The 15,581-nt window shown below is 43.3% G+C and overlaps 1 protein-coding gene and 1 long non-coding RNA gene across 2 annotated transcripts in view; one reads left to right on the top strand and one right to left on the bottom strand.

Annotated features, from left to right (window-relative positions):
• Positions 1–15,581, bottom strand: part of GRIN2B (glutamate ionotropic receptor NMDA type subunit 2B) — a 361,438-nt gene that overhangs the window by 202,485 nt on the left and 143,372 nt on the right. The gene's annotated exons all lie outside the window — the stretch shown is intronic.
• On the top strand, positions 1,800–15,336 carry LOC148777694 (uncharacterized). The gene is made up of 3 exons (XR_016037527.1): positions 1,800–1,909; positions 13,061–13,115; positions 15,213–15,336. It is a non-coding gene; the product is annotated as an uncharacterized LOC148777694 (long non-coding RNA).

Below are 15,581 nucleotides of genomic sequence, written 5' to 3'. Positions count from 1 at the left end.
TTTGATTTAGGTCATATCTGAAAGGTCTAGTGGTTTTCCCTGAGGCATGTGGGACCTTAATTCCCTGACCAGGGATCAAACACGAACCCCCTGAATTTGAAGGTGACGTTTTAACCACTAGACCGCCAGGGAAGTCCCTGATTTCTTCTCGTTAAATTCATTCTGGCTGCTGTGTGGAGAGGATGCCTTGAGCGTCCTGCAGTAATCCACGGAAAGGACACTGGCATCTGGGATAGGGCGACTGGTGCAAAAGAGAGTGGATTGCTTTCTTTGAGAAGAAGGCAGGGTCCAGAGCTTATGCTTGGATGTAAGAGTGAGAAATGCAATGGGGTAAATTTGGTTGCTCATTGACCAAGATGTGGAAGACAAAAGAGATAACAATTTGAAAGGGGAGAAATGTTCTCTTTTGGCAATGTTAGGTTTTAGGAGCCTTCCAGACGCTGTGTGGAAATATCTGGGAGGTAACTATTGAGGGTAGTATGTGGTTCTGAGGTGGTGGTCTGAGTTGAGGATGAATATTTGAAAGCCTTTGCATAAAGAAGATGTACTGTAAAGTGATCAACTAGATGAAATCACATAGAAAACCTGTGTACATTAAAAAAAATAATGAGGGAGCCCAAACAGAGCCCTTTGGACAGCCTTTAGAGATGGAGAGGGAAAAAAAAAAATGAAGCTAGCAAAGATTGAGAGGAACCAGCCAATATGATGGGAGGAAAATCACAAGAAGTGTGGCTTCATGAAAACCGGGGATTTCAATGAGGAAGCTGTGACTTGCATCAAATGCTAAGTGAGGACGAGATGACAATGGGGTAACCACTATATTTGGCCAAATGGTGATTGCTGGTGACTCTAGTGAGAGTCACAAGAGCCATTCCATTAATTAATATGGTGTGAACGAAATCTCAACTGGGATGGGAGGTGAGGAAAAAGAGAAGACAATCATAGGCAACTCTTCCAAAAAGTTTTGCTATTATGAGGAACAGGAGAAGGTGGAAATAGTCAGAGAAAGATGTGGATTTTTGGTATTGTTTTATTTAAAATTTTTGATGTGGACCTTTTTTTTGAAGTTCTTACTGAATTTGTTACAATATTGCTTCTGTTTTTTATGTTTTGGTTCTTTGGCTGCTAGGCATGTGAGACCTTTCTCACCAACCAAGGGACTGAACCCACATCCCCTGCATTGGAAGATGAAGTCTCAACCACTGGACTGTCAGGGAAATCCCTGTTTTATTTTTAATATAAGAGGCATTAGAACTTATTCATGGCTGGAGAAAATGGTCTAGTAGAGACAGAGAAAAATAAAAAACACAAGGTCTTTGAGAAAGAAAAAAGGTTAGGAGCCAGAATTTAAGAATTCAAGAGATCTGTATTCAAACTCTTGCTTTCTCTTAGACTGTGCTCGTTGTAGAGGGTTGGTCTCTTAAGAGACAGGGGAGCTTCATCCACAGAACCTGGAGAGAAGGCAGAAGGCAGTGGTGCTGATGCAGGCACCCTGCAGATTTGGTAATATGAAAATGAGGAAGTTCCTGGCAGAATAATTTCATTTTCTCAATGAATTCTGAAGGCAGATTCACCAGCAGAGAGTGCTAATCAGGGAGTGGAGAGAGGTAGCAGGTTTGAAGTGAGAAGAGAGAGTGAGAAGTGATTTTGGAGTGGGAGCAAGTTAATACAGTAGGAAATGTGGTAGGAGCTCTGGACAGGATCAAGTCGCAGTTTGAGAACTGTGGCTTTGTCATGATGATTGTGTTTCTCCAACTTGGGAGGGGAAACTGGAGTCGTTCAAACGCTTTGAGGCAGGCATGAAGAGGCGGCCTACTCAGCCACAAAAAGAATGAAATAATGCCATTTGAAGCAACATGGGTGGACCTAGAGATTATCATACTCAGTGAAGTAAGCCAGACAGACAAAGGTAAGCACCATATGATATCACTTATATGTGGATTCTAAAATATGACACGACTGAACTTATCTATGAAACAGAAACAGACTTCCAACATAGAGAAGAGACTTGTGGTTGCCAAGGAGAAGGGAAGAATTGGGAATGGGGTTAGCAGATGTAAACGAATATACAGGATGGATAAACAGCAAGGTCCTACTGTATAACACAGGGGACTATATTCAGTATCCTATGATAAACCATAATGGGAAATAATATGAAAAAGAATATACATATGTACAACTGAATCAATTTGCTGAATATCAGAAGTTAACACAACATTGCAAATCAACTAAACTTTAATAAAATTTTTAAAAAAGGAAATAGTTCAACCGGGGCTGTGTAACAGGCATCACTTGGGTACCACTTAAATCCTCTCACCTCCCCTGCTCTTCAGTCACAAATATGATGACTATTTGGGCTTAGGCTCCAGCCAGCATCATGCAGATCTTGCCCTGGGCACATCCTGTCCAGCTCTGGCTTCTTGCCCCCGGGCTTCTCTGCTGCCATGACCAGGTACATTAAGGAAGGAACTGCTTGGTGCAAGTCAGCAGTGGGAGAGTGCCTGGGAGCCTACAGATAAGGCTCCCCCTTCCAGTACACCGTTCTAAAACATGTTTCTTCAGGCTCCTTAGAGGATGCTGCTAGGATGAGGGCCCACCGGCCTTGATCAGTGCTCAGTCCAATAATGCACCCTTGCTTCAGCTTTCTCCTCTTCCTCATTCACCCTTCTGGTCCCTCACTTCTGCTCTTTGGGGTTGCTTTTTAAAAAACCTACCTACATATAAGTCTTTGCCTAAATCTCTGCCTTCAAAGTAGGTTACCAGTATTAAGAAGGGTTACAGAAATAAGACCCCCAAAATGGGACTGTGGGGTTCAGTGAAGACCCCACTGGTGAGGTAAGTTGAGTAGTGGTAACTCCTGGCATGTATGACTTCATCAAATGCTAATATTTTCCCTGGCAGTGGCCTGGGACCGGGCGGAGGTAGAGAATGATGTATGAGGTTGTGTGGTGGTTCCTTCCTCTTTGAACATGTGGGCAACTGGCTGATTTGTCGATATATTCTGCACGTTTTGCAAAAGGAAATTGAAAAGATCAAGTCAGCCAACTATCCGCTCAAGACTTTCTGTGAAACCCAGACAGCCATGGATAAAGAGGTTCACACCACACAACCATAGGCAGACTGTTGAAAATCAGACTCAGTAGTGATTACAACACTACAAAGGGGACTAAATGCACAATCTTGGACTATCTCTTATGTGACAATAATCGGAGAAGAATGGGACCCTGAGACCCACACGGGGACCGTTGAGTGCACAGGGAGGGAGGGTATTCCTGAAACCTCGAGGGAGGCAAGAGATACAGATCTATAGCCTTTTCCCACCCTCCTTCCTCACCAAAGGAGAGACCCAACATTACCCAGAGATTCTGCTAGGACTTCATCTGAGGCAGGTGCCTTTCAGTATGACTCCGCTCCTAAGTCCGGGTGGGTAAGAACGATAGAGAATTTGTTGGCACGGGAACACCTGCTTGTGAATCGAGGGTCAAGGTCCTGGCAAAGCCTCCTTGGGGCAAAGCTAATATGCTCCTGGGTCGGTGGCTCAGGGAATGAGGCAGCGGGTGATGGAATGACTTTGGCAGAATCCGGGGTCAGAAGACTAGTAAGGTGAGAATGTCAGGCTGGAAGCACCATGCGAGCTTGCGAGCGATCACGTGACTGCACTGAGGTGATTTCTGAAGCCTCTTCTAGAATGTGCTGGAGGGATTAAGCACTGGTCGCCACGGGACAGATTAGCTCCTTTCATCGGCTTCCCTCCTTCACTCTCTTCCTTTCCTGGTCCCTACTGTCTGCTCCCCAAGATTATTGCTGTTTTTCAGTCACTAAGTCATCTCTGACTCTTTGAGACCCCAGGGACTGCTGCATGCCAGGCTTCCCTTTCTTTCACTATTTCCTGGAATTTACTCAAACTTCTGTCCATTGAGTCGGTTATGCCATCCAACCATCTCACCCTCTGTCGTCCCCTTCTCCTCCTGCCTTCAATCTTTCCCAGCATCAGGGTATTTTCCAGTGAGTAGGCTCTTCACACCAGGTGGCTAAAGCATTGGAGTTTTCAGCTTCAGCCTCAGTCCTTCCAGTGAATATTCAGGGTTGATTTCCCTTAGGATTGACTTCCACATAAACTCACCGTGCAAAAACTAAGAACTGCTTCCAAGGAGCAGAAGTTCTAGGCCAGGTAGAGAATCCCAAGGCTGCTCCTGTTCCTGTCACTGACTCCAAACATGATGGGGCCCAACACCTCCTACTGCACGTCCATCCAGCACACAGTAGGTCCTCATCAGATGATAACTCTCTCCTTCCCTTCTCCCTTCCCCTGAATCTGTAACTTTGGATGGCAGTTAAGGGCAAACACCTCCTAGAGACAGAACAGCATCTCTTCTGCTTGTTGCTCCCCACAGCCCCTCAGAACCCAGTCTGGCTGAGAGGCCTTGACTCTGCTTTTCCTCCCCGAGCACATGGTTTGTCTCCCTCCTCACTGCATAGCCTCAGGTTATGTTCCCTGGAGGGACTGCATCCCCTTCTGGGGAAATCAAAGAGCAGATTGGGAGTTAGTCACCAGACTGTGTCGCTCTGAATACAAGGAAGAGAAGAAGACAAAAAGGAAAGGAGGCGGGGGAGGGGGAGGAGGGAAACAGGAGGATAGAGCGCTGCGGTTGAGGAGTTCACACATCTGATTTCCTTTCATCATCACAATACATTTGCAAGGTGTTCTCCTGTCACACAGATGAGGACGTCAGGCTCAGGGTCGCTGTCTTAAACACCTGCTTCCTAAGCTAAACTGACAGCCAGGAGGGGCAGGTGGTGCCACCATGAGAACCAGAGACAGAGCTCGATTGAAAATGAGGGAAACCAAGCAGAGCAGACAGACTGATGCCTTAGGCCTCTGCCTCATTGAGCTCGGATTTATTTGGAAATACCAATTTATGGGGAAAATTCATAGAACTGAAATGCAGGCAACCAGAATATTTTCATTTTCCCCCTCTGCTCAACAAGTGGTGTGGTTGCTAAGTCATGTCTGTTTCAGTCGTGTCTGACTCTGCTACCCCATGGACCATAGCCCACCAGGCTCCCCTGTCCACGGGATTCTCCGGGCAAGAATACTGGAGTGGGTTGCCATGCCCTCTTCCAGGGGGATCTTCCCAACCCAGGGATCAAACCCACATCTCTTATGTCTCCTGCATTGGTAGGCCGGTTCTTTACCACTAGTGCCCCCTGGTCACCAAAAAGTAGAGATGGAGTAGTTTCCAGGGAAGAGGGCACAAAGGCTTGTGAAGAGAAGCACCTGCTTCACTGAGCTCTGAACTCTGAGCACCAGGATGAGGCAGCCCAGAACCAGGGCAAAGAACCAAGGCAACTGCTGTTAACTACACAATGAACTTGACCATGACACTCCAGACAACACAACCAGACTCATATTTCCTGCATACCTTCTATGGTTCTGCTTTGCTTCTGGAAAATCGAGAGTCTTACACCACCTCCCTTTGCTTCCCTACAAAGATCTCTGCCCATGAATTTCCACCTCCATCAAGGAAACGGCTAATTTCTTCTTTTACTACCTCCCTTCTTTGAGGTTCCCACTGCAGTCCTCCTAACTCTTTGCCATTTCAGCATTCTTCTTTACAGGCAAGTCCTTTGTAATCTGCACATTCTTTTTCCATATCCAGTAATAACTAAGCTTCAAAGAATCATGATACCCTAGAGCTGAAGGGACCATTTTTTTTTTTAATTCAGGAAACAATTACATTTACCCTAAGCCACACACAGTGCTGAATCCCTTGAAATTATTAACCTATTGAATACTATGACAATTCTATGAGTTAAATATAGCACTTCATTTTTTCTCAGATGAGGAAACTGAGGCTCAGTGAGATTAAATAACTTGTTTTGGACCATACAATTAGAAAGTGGCAGAACCAGGAAGTCTGGCTCCAAAGTCCATGCCCTAAAAATTGTCTTAACCTGAGGGATCATTTCACCCCCTTCCCTTCATTTCACAGAAGAAGAGATTCAGACACAAAATGTTAAGTATTCTTAGCAAAGATAAGCATATTGAGGCTGGCATGCAGGTTTTCTGATTGCCAGTTCACTGTTTTTGCCCCAGCATCCCATGGCTGGGCTCTACACAACAGTCTTCACCTCTAGATTATGTTTCAGCAATGGTTTCCCATGAGTTCTACAACTGACCTGCAGATTTACAATATCACTGTGGATCACCATTTTACCAAGGTTGTGTAGAAACACATGGGTCATCTTAAGGCTTGCACCTAGTCCTTTGGGGCATTAGAATCTGGTGATCCAGGATCTAGGGTTCCTGATCAGCTGGGAGACCCTGACATGGTCCTTCTCTTCTCTGGAAAGTATAGCCCTACACACTGTAAGAAACTTGTAAACCCTAAAGTTACGATGCTGATGATTAGCACTGTTAAAAACACCAGGTTTCACCCATGATTTCTGCAGACATTTTGAAATGGCGATGAGGATACAGACTCAGATGGTCATCTTAAGGTGGAAGTATCTGGTGCTGAGATGGCTGTTGTGGGAATCAGGGAGGCTGAGGGTAAAAACTGGACATGCAAATCATGATCTTGTCATTATCGGCTCTGGATAATGATGTGGCGGGGTAAAATGTAAGGCTGTTAATAATAGAGAAACTGGGGGTCATGGAGATATACCTCTACAGGGCCACCTTCCCCTAGACCTGGAGTGTATACCTTCACCTGCTCTTTCACAGCCACCCTTACTGTAGCATTGCAGGCAAACCTCAGGTACCAAAACTGATTCCATTTGGTATTTCTGCTGTTCTCTCAGATACCTTGATCACTGGACATGGGAAGCCCTTCACTGACAGGAACCTTTGTCTTTTATCTCTTTATCTACAAAGCCAGCAGTGTGGTTGGCACCCAGGAAATGGGTGGTGAATAGGGAATGAATGAATGCTCTTTTGACTTCCTTGAATTGCAACCATTTTGCTTTCACTCAGCAGCCCAGGGCTAAGGGTATTCTGAAGTAACCCTCCCAGAATTGTTGTCAGCATGGCTGGCGTTGGAGTGGGGAGTCAATGGAATTTTCAGGAAGAGTGGGAAGAGACAGTGAAGCCGGGAACTTCTGTTTGTGAGGACACATTGTATGATAGTTCTCCAGTATTTTATCACCCAACCACCAAAGGTGCCCGTAACTTTCTCTGCATCAGAATGCTCTCCTACACACATTCAAAAGCAAAAACTAAATCAAGTTTTTATAAAACTCAATTCAGCACTTTGTCTTGTGGGCACTTTAATCCTGAGGAGACACTCAGAGAGTTGTAGTTTTTGGCTTCAAAGACAATTTTAAAAAAGGAAGTGGGGATAAGAAAGGCCCTGAAGGGGGAGATGCCAGTGAATACACTCTTGGTGTATTCTTCCATAATGAGAATATTGAGAATTCCTTAGTGACAAGAAGCAAGTATAAAGTTGGTAGAGCTCCCACAGCACCTAGCACTTGGCTGTGCCCATAGACAGTGCTCAATAAAAATTGGGTGGATGGATGGATAAATGGGCGGACAGAATATATTTTTAAAAAAAGTTTTGGCCATACCCTGTGGCATGTGGGATCTTAGTGTCTTGTCCAGGGATTGAATCCGCACCCCCTGCATTGGGAGCATGGAGTCTTAACCACTGGACCACCAGGGGAAGTCCCAGAATACAATTTTCTATTGCCACCACTGTCAACAGTCACCTGTAACTCTTACCACACTCTTTCCCCTTAATTCTCTCTGGACCTTTTTTGTATGGAACTGATATTTATTTTTACTTATCACATTCTTTATTCAATCATTCAAAAGAAAACTGTCTCTCTCACCATCCAACAGTAAAACCCTCTACATATCAAGTGTCTTCTCACACAATAAACAACAAAATACAATGGGGTTTTCATTCACTGTATGTGTTTCCACCTGAGTAAGAGATGAAATCTGAAATGTCGTTAGAGTCAAAGACAGATGTTTTCTTTATGCTGTCATTTATTTGACACTAGTTACCCTGTGCTTCAAAACGAGAGAAATAAAACAGGCTAACAATAACCTAGCATTTGCAGATTACCCTGGGTGGAGGTGGGAGCTAACATAAATTAGTCTCTGCACGTCCTTCCATCTGTTCTCTTTGTCCAAGTAATTCACTGCCATTCCAACAGCTGCATCTGGCAGTTCAGGTCACTGATACCCATGTCTAAACTTCTCAGAGAACTTTATTCCTTCTGTCCCTCCCAATTTTGTGTAGTTCCCTGCCTGACCCAATTTTTGAGTGATGGAGATTTTCAAGGCCAGATAATTTCTGAGTTGGGAAGAGGTGATTCATGGAGAGACAGTCTTGGAGGAGAAGGGAAGAAAGAGCATTAGAGAAGTTTGGAATGATCGGGGGGTGGGGGTGGGGCAGGAAACCAAGGAAGAAGTACAATCGAATCTGTAGGAAAAAACTGTTTCCCACATCTCTTGCTCATTCCAGAACTTTCAGAAAAGAAAGAGGTGATGAGGCGGAGAGTGGATTTGGGGAAAGTAATCGTCTGTTCTATGACAGGATTCATTTTGTTACTGAGGGGAAATAACCTACAAAGGAAGAGAGAGACAGAAAGAAACCAGGAGTAGGGTGGGCGAGACAAAGAGGAAGACATATGGGGAGGGGGTGGAGGAGAAGGGTGAGGAGGAGAGAACACGGAATGCAGCGGGAACGCTGTTGGAAACAGAAGAACCGCCTCCAGAGGAAAATGCCAGCATCTCTGGGCAAAACTCGAAACTGTCATCACATGCATCTTTGCTCTCAGAAATGTACACATTTTTTTTTCTTTTCAAGATGATTCCCCATTCCGACATCAGTAGAACACTTCGAACTGAGACACTAAGACAATTTCATTTCTGCTATCATATAGCATTTCCAGGTCCCTCCTCAGCATTCTTCATAAATGTACCATCACCACCCTTTAGACAACTCGATGCTGGGAGCCCAGGGCAGGGAATATTCAGGGGCAAGTCCTTATCCAGATTTCATGTAGATTTCATCTCACAAAACTAGAGCGGAAGAAATCTGTCCCTCTTAGGAAGAAAGGAGGAAAAGAAATACAATCTTTGATGCTCACACTTTCTAAATACAGTTCTCTATTCTTTTTTTTTTGCCACATGGCATGTGGGATCTTAGTTCCCTGACTGGGACTCAAACTCACGCCCCCAGCAGTTGGAAATGAGGTGTCTCAACCGCTGGACGACCAGGACATTCTCAGTTGTTAACATCAATAGAGCAGGGACAGTCCAATAAAACAAACAAAATAAAGCAATAATAGTAAAACCAATGCCTACAGTTTTTTGAGCATTGTATAGGTCTTTCTGTACGCACTTTGTGGACATTCTCATTTAACCAGTATGAAGACAACAGGAATCCATTAGCGCTACCCTTGTTTTTACAGATGAAGGAGCAAGCTCAGAGAGATTAGGTAACTTGGCCAAGGCTGCAGAGCTGATAAATATGGGGCCAGAATGTTGAGAGACACCTCTGGCTTTCCGTATCAATAAAATGATCCAAATTTTATTTTGCCAACAGTGAGTATTAAGCTCCTTGCCCACCAACATTTTCCTATACCTGGAAATGAAGAGAAAATGTTTAAATCCTTCCCTTCCCTTTAAGTTTTTCCCTACGCTATTTAAAAAATAATAAAATGAGTCCAGAGTCCTTTGGTTCCACCATCTTGGCCACTCCAATTGCCCTTTATCAGAAATAAGGGGGGATTTTCCTGGTGGTCCAGTGATTAAGGCTCTACACTGACAATGCAGAGGGCATGGGTTCAATCCCTTGTTGGGGAACTAAGATCTTAGATTTTTTTTTTGGCAAAAAAAAAATAGGCAACTGACTTGAGTAATAATCAAAAACCTAAATAATCAGTCCCTGATCAATGGCAGTTAATGGTATGAAAGAGGAAATAAAAGCTACGTACAGACCATATATGACTGCCCTCTCTACCACATTTGACGCTATGACCCTTTTTGCTTTTTTAACTTATTTCTTTTGACTTCACTACCCTGCCCCATACAGAGCAGACCACACCACTTCTCCCTCCCTGTCTCTACTGGCCTGTGACCTTCACTGAATAATTCTGCCTCCTTGTCCCTCCAGCTGTCCTGGGTGTTCAAGGCTCGCTGAATCTCACTTTACTTTTCCCTACATGCTCTTCTCCTGAGAGAGCAGATCTTTTCTCAGCTGGCCATTGACAGTTGTATCAACACTACACTGATGAATTTCAAATCTGTAACCTCACATTCCAGACTCTATTAGCTGGAAGAACTGCAAGACATCTTCACAGGCACATCCTGCCCTCAGCTCAGACTTTAACATGTTTTCTGTGAAAAACAGGCTTTCTGCTTCAACTTTTTCATTTCCATTGATTCAACCTCAAAACCTAAAAGCCAGCTTTGACTATTTCATCTCCTGTATTATCTCTATGGAAGGCACTACCAGATCTTAGAGTAGTGTTCTTAAAAATTCTCTTGTCATCTCTGAGGTCACCAAAATCCTGGCTTTTGTCACCTTGCATTTGGAGTAGATCTGACTTGTCTCCCACCTTGGGTCACTACTCTTTCCTTCCTTTCACGCAGTGGTTCGGGATTAATTTTCTCAACATAAGCATTCCATCAAGTCTCTCCTCCCAGGATAAAGTTAAACGACATTAATCTAGTTTTCAGGCTTTTCCATAGCCTACTGGTTAGCAGTCATACTCATTCAGCCCAAAGCATGGATTCAAAAACCAAATAGGCTGTTTCATAGAAAGATGATTCTAAAGCAGAAAGATACCTCAGTGGTGTCCATTTCAACTCCTTTACAGAAACATAACATGTATTAACTAAAAGCTGATGTATTCCTACCTTTTATTGATACATGCTCCTTACCGTGCTATTTTTAAAATGAGATTTGAACAGACTAAATGACTTGATTAAGGTCACATAATTAGATGTCAACTCCCAATACAGTACCTTTCCAACCCTAACCTTTCCTGAAAATGACTCTGTCCCACGGTAACCCCACGCTTATTTCCCATTTCTTGTCTACAATTCCATTCAGATGAACTTGATCCCAATATAACCCTCACATGCTCAGTGTCAAGTCCAAATCTTAGTTCATGCTATCCTTCTCACTTGGAGAAAGTCACCTACCCTTGAGCCCCTACATCCCACATGCTTCAAAGTCTAGGTCACGTTCCACTGCCTCCAATTCTTCCACAGTGTTTCAAAGCTGCAAGTAGTTAATACTGCTTGACTGTAACATATGAACTGTATTACCCATTTGAGGCACTAAATCATATTTTGTCTGGCACTGTTACTAAAAAATTTCATGTATGCAGCCTTGGCTTCTTCAACTAAACTCAAGTTTTGAAGAGAATTAGCTCATGTCTTTTTTGTTGTGTTGCCCTTCACACTAACTATAGCTCTGTGCACAGATAGTGCACTATTTGTTAAAAACATAAAGACTCTAAGAATACAACCTGAAACAAAGTCTTAAATAGATAATCCAGAGGCCTGGAGGAAATCAAGTCCACAGATAATACAAAGCTTAATTTTCCAATTAGTTTAAGTTAATTAAGTCGTTTTCAAATATTTAATAAGTGCCTGCTCTGGGCCAATTAAAGTGCCAAGCATTAAAATGCAATGGTGAGTGGAACAGACATATTGCTGCCAACATGGAGCTAACAGTCTAGTCAGAGAAAGTCACAAACATTAAGTAATCACATACACTCAGTGTGAGCATGTGTTTAATTTAACTAGGTGGGCATGTATGCTTAGTCGCTCAGTCATGTCTGACTCTTTGAGACCCCCATGGACCCCCGGCTCCTCTGTCCATGGGATTTTTTTCCAGGCAAGAATACCAGAGTGGGTTGCCATTTCCTCTTCCAAGGGATCTTCTTGACCCAGGGATCAAACCCATGTCTCCCAAATCTCCTACAATGCAGGTGGATTCTTTACTGCTGAGCCACGGGGAAGGCCCAGCTTAACTAGGACTCTAGGAAAAATAGGACTTCCCTGGTGGCTCAGATGGTAAAGAATCTGCCTGCAATGCGGGAGACCTGGATTCCATCCCTGGGTCGGGAAGAACCCTTGGAGAAAGGAATGGCAATCACTCCAGTATTCTTGCCTGGAGAATTCCATGGACAGAGGAGCCTGTGGCCTGGCAGACTACAGTCCATGGGTTGCAAACAGTCAGACCTAACTGAGCAACTAACACACACAATAGGAAAAGTGGGAAGAAGTGGACAGATTAGAAATATATTTTGCTATAGAACCAGTATAATTGGAAAATTGATTAGATGAAGCATTTGAGGGAGAAAAAAGAATCAAAGATAACTTGCAAATTTCTTGTACATGCAATGGTAAAGATACCCGGCCATTCCGCTGAGATGAAGGGAAGTACTGGAGGGCAAGGTTGAAGTGATTGTATTGATATCGTGAAAATTCAGCCTTGGGCATGCTGACTAGTTCATTACTAGAACACTATCAAATAAGAAAAGTCAACAAGAAGCAGTTTGAGGCTCCAGTCCTGACTTTCACCCTGTTCACCTTCAAATGATGCTTCTTAAAGAGAAAATGCTCCACCCAAAATTGGGCCTGAGAAGAGAAAAGCAGAATCAAGGAGCTCAGACAGCTCAGAACTGGGTAACTAGATTGTGAATAACCACGGGTTAGTGTTTGCTGAGACTGGAAGAATGCAAAATAGATCTTTTCAATCCAAGAAAATCAAATCTGGGCCATTTATTTTTCTTTATCAAGTGAATCAAAAGCTTAGCTGAATGGAAAACTAAGTCATTTGAAAAAGGACGGCTCCTGGTGTGTATACGCATGCAAAAGACAGGCTTAACACACAGGCCCTGACTCCACTCCATTCCTGGTGCTCAGTCAGCTCCTGCATAATGTGTGCTGGGAATGAGGCAACAGTTCTGGATTCAAACCTATTCAAGTCTTGATCACAGGGTTGGAAGGAAACATGGAAGTTCAATACCTCATAAAAATCAAAGAATCAAAGAACCTAATGGCTTATCTTTTCCCAATTCTTTCCAGGCAATCATCTTCCCAAGACATTATCCTATAGATGAGGAAACCAAAGTCTGAAAAGGTAAAATGAAAGGTAAAATGACTCATAACACAGCTAACGGGTAGCAAAGCTGGGAACAGATGCGTGTTCTCAGCACAGTGCACCTTCTACTCAAGAGACCGCATCACTGGATGGTAAAGAGAAGAGCAGGCCGAGAAAAGAAGTCCCTTTTGAAAATTAGAGATCAGGTTTTGAAAGCAGAAATTTGCTGTCTAGGGAGGATAACTGCTGTGCTAAGTTTCAATTTGGCTAAAAGAAGTCCCCATCCATCCTTCATCATGTAGGCGAAATGATCCAAATGATATTTGAAAAATATAAACCTGATGGTGAGTAAGATGATTTTTGTGATATTAAAAAAAACAGGGGGACCCATAACAGCTTGTTATGGGAATCTGGGCACAAGCTAATGAGGACAGAGGCTGTGAAAGCAGAGTGGAAAGAATGACAACTTTGGGGAGCCGTGCAAGAATGATGGAGTCTGACTATTTATAAAAAAGGCAGGAAGGGCAGTGAGGACTCATTTCCAAGTTCACATTACTGATTAGAAGGCAGAAGGCTATGTGAGCACTCTTCACATAAAGCCGACGTTTAAAACTAGTCCAAAGTCTACATTTTACTGCCAATGAATCAGAAATATCACCTTCACACATGACGGATAACATATTGAATTTTTAAAAAGAATAATCACTTTTTCACTCCACAGGCATGAGCCCCACCTTTCATCTTTATTGATTCAATCACATTTTCATTCACCAAAAAAATGTGTGAGTCTTCTAGGCATTGAATCCTGGGGTGGCTGTGAAAATGAGTGAGACAGTCCAGCCTCAGGCGCTCCCAGATCTACTTTTAATTTGAACCGCCCACACATCTAAGTGTGATAATAGCAGTGTGAACACGGGGCTGTGGGAACACAAAGAGAGGGATGACAAATTCTGCCTGGAACTGTTAGAGAAGGCTTCATGGAGGAGGTGACACGAGTTAGATCTTAAGGCACAGTCATGTATCCATCTGGGAAGTTGAAAGAGGAATATTAGAGATACAACCACATGGATGCAAGGAGCAGTAAGAAACTGTAACATTTAGAGTATGGCTGGTCATGTCATTGGATATTGCTGGATCACAAGCAGGGTATGTTGGGGTCAGGCAGGAAGTTGGAAGAGGCAGGCAGTTGGATAAGCCCAATTGTAAAAGTTAGATCCAGGGATTTCTCTGGTGGCTCAGTAGTTAAGAATCCACCTTCTAGTGCACAGGATGCGGGTTCGATTCCTTGTTGAGGAACTAAGATCCCACACGGCATGGAGTAACTAAGCCTGCATGCCACAATGAAGATCCTGCATCGTGCAACTAAAATAATGTATTTGGCCGATGCACCCAAATAAATAATTTTTAAAGACTATTTTTTAAAAAGTTATATATATATATGAATTAACAAAAGCAGTTCCCGTGTTTTGATGGGGTGCTCATGGTTTATAACATAAATGGCATTACTTTGAGAGAGGGATATCTTAGGTATGGTATTGGATTTTTTTTCTTTTTGCAGCTTGAGGCAGTTGTAAAATAACTTAATGTAGCTTTTTACAACTGTGTATTCTATAGTATTTTTTCATTTGGTGAAATTTTAACTGTTAATGTTTTTGGCATTGTGCTTTGTACCATTTATTAAATAAAAATTTTAAAAAAAGTTAGACACAGATATTCAAGGTCTTTGATGGTTGGCTGAGAAATATATATATCTCATCCAGTAGATAAAAGGGAACTATCAGAGTTTCGTGGAAAACTTAGCTTTCTGCTCTCAATATCCAATTCTTCATTCTTTCAGGTCACTGAAATCCTATTTATTATTTCTTCAGCAAGTCATGGTTGCAGCTTGTTCCCCATCCCAACTTGATTTGAGAGATTACTTTAGCCACATTGAGGTCTTCAATGGCAATGTCTCCACCTCCAGAACAGCACAGATGCAAAGCTGATGGGTTTTCCACCACTCAGGGTAGCCACCAGGCAGTAAAGTCCTAGAATATGCTTGTTGGGACCACGGCCATTCTTGTCAGGCCTTGGTTCTTTCTTTGTAAAGGAAAGCAGAATATATTTGAGGAACTATGACCATTTATCCCCTTTCAGGAGCACACACCCCTGAACGGAATTCACGAAGGCATGCTGCTGCTGCATTGAACAGACTGCTCCCCTGTCGTAATGCTACTCCTCTCCGCACCATCAGGGTGGGCCAGCGAAAGCTGGAGCAGTGGTAAGATCCGTGGGCTCTGTGATCAGGCTCTCAGTACCCAGCCATTACCAGATCATGCCCCAGTCTCATTTATTTCTGAAAAGTCTCTTCCCCTCAGATATGTCCTGTTCCTTCTTTACATCTCCTGTCAATTTCTTTTTTTAATAGACATATTTCCCTGCTGCTTACTAATAACCAGAGTGACTGATTCGACAGCTGGTACGACCAAGTGTGCAGAAAGCAGGATCCTTTCCCAGGCTCAGAAG

Source organism: Moschus berezovskii, chromosome 6, assembly GCF_049115385.1.
Source record: "Moschus berezovskii isolate FMDL1 chromosome 6, NW_MosBer_1.0, whole genome shotgun sequence".
Lineage (NCBI taxonomy): Eukaryota > Metazoa > Chordata > Mammalia > Artiodactyla > Moschidae > Moschus > Moschus berezovskii.
Note: the sequence above shows the minus strand (reverse complement) of the source record. Positions and strands in the feature narration are given on the sequence as shown.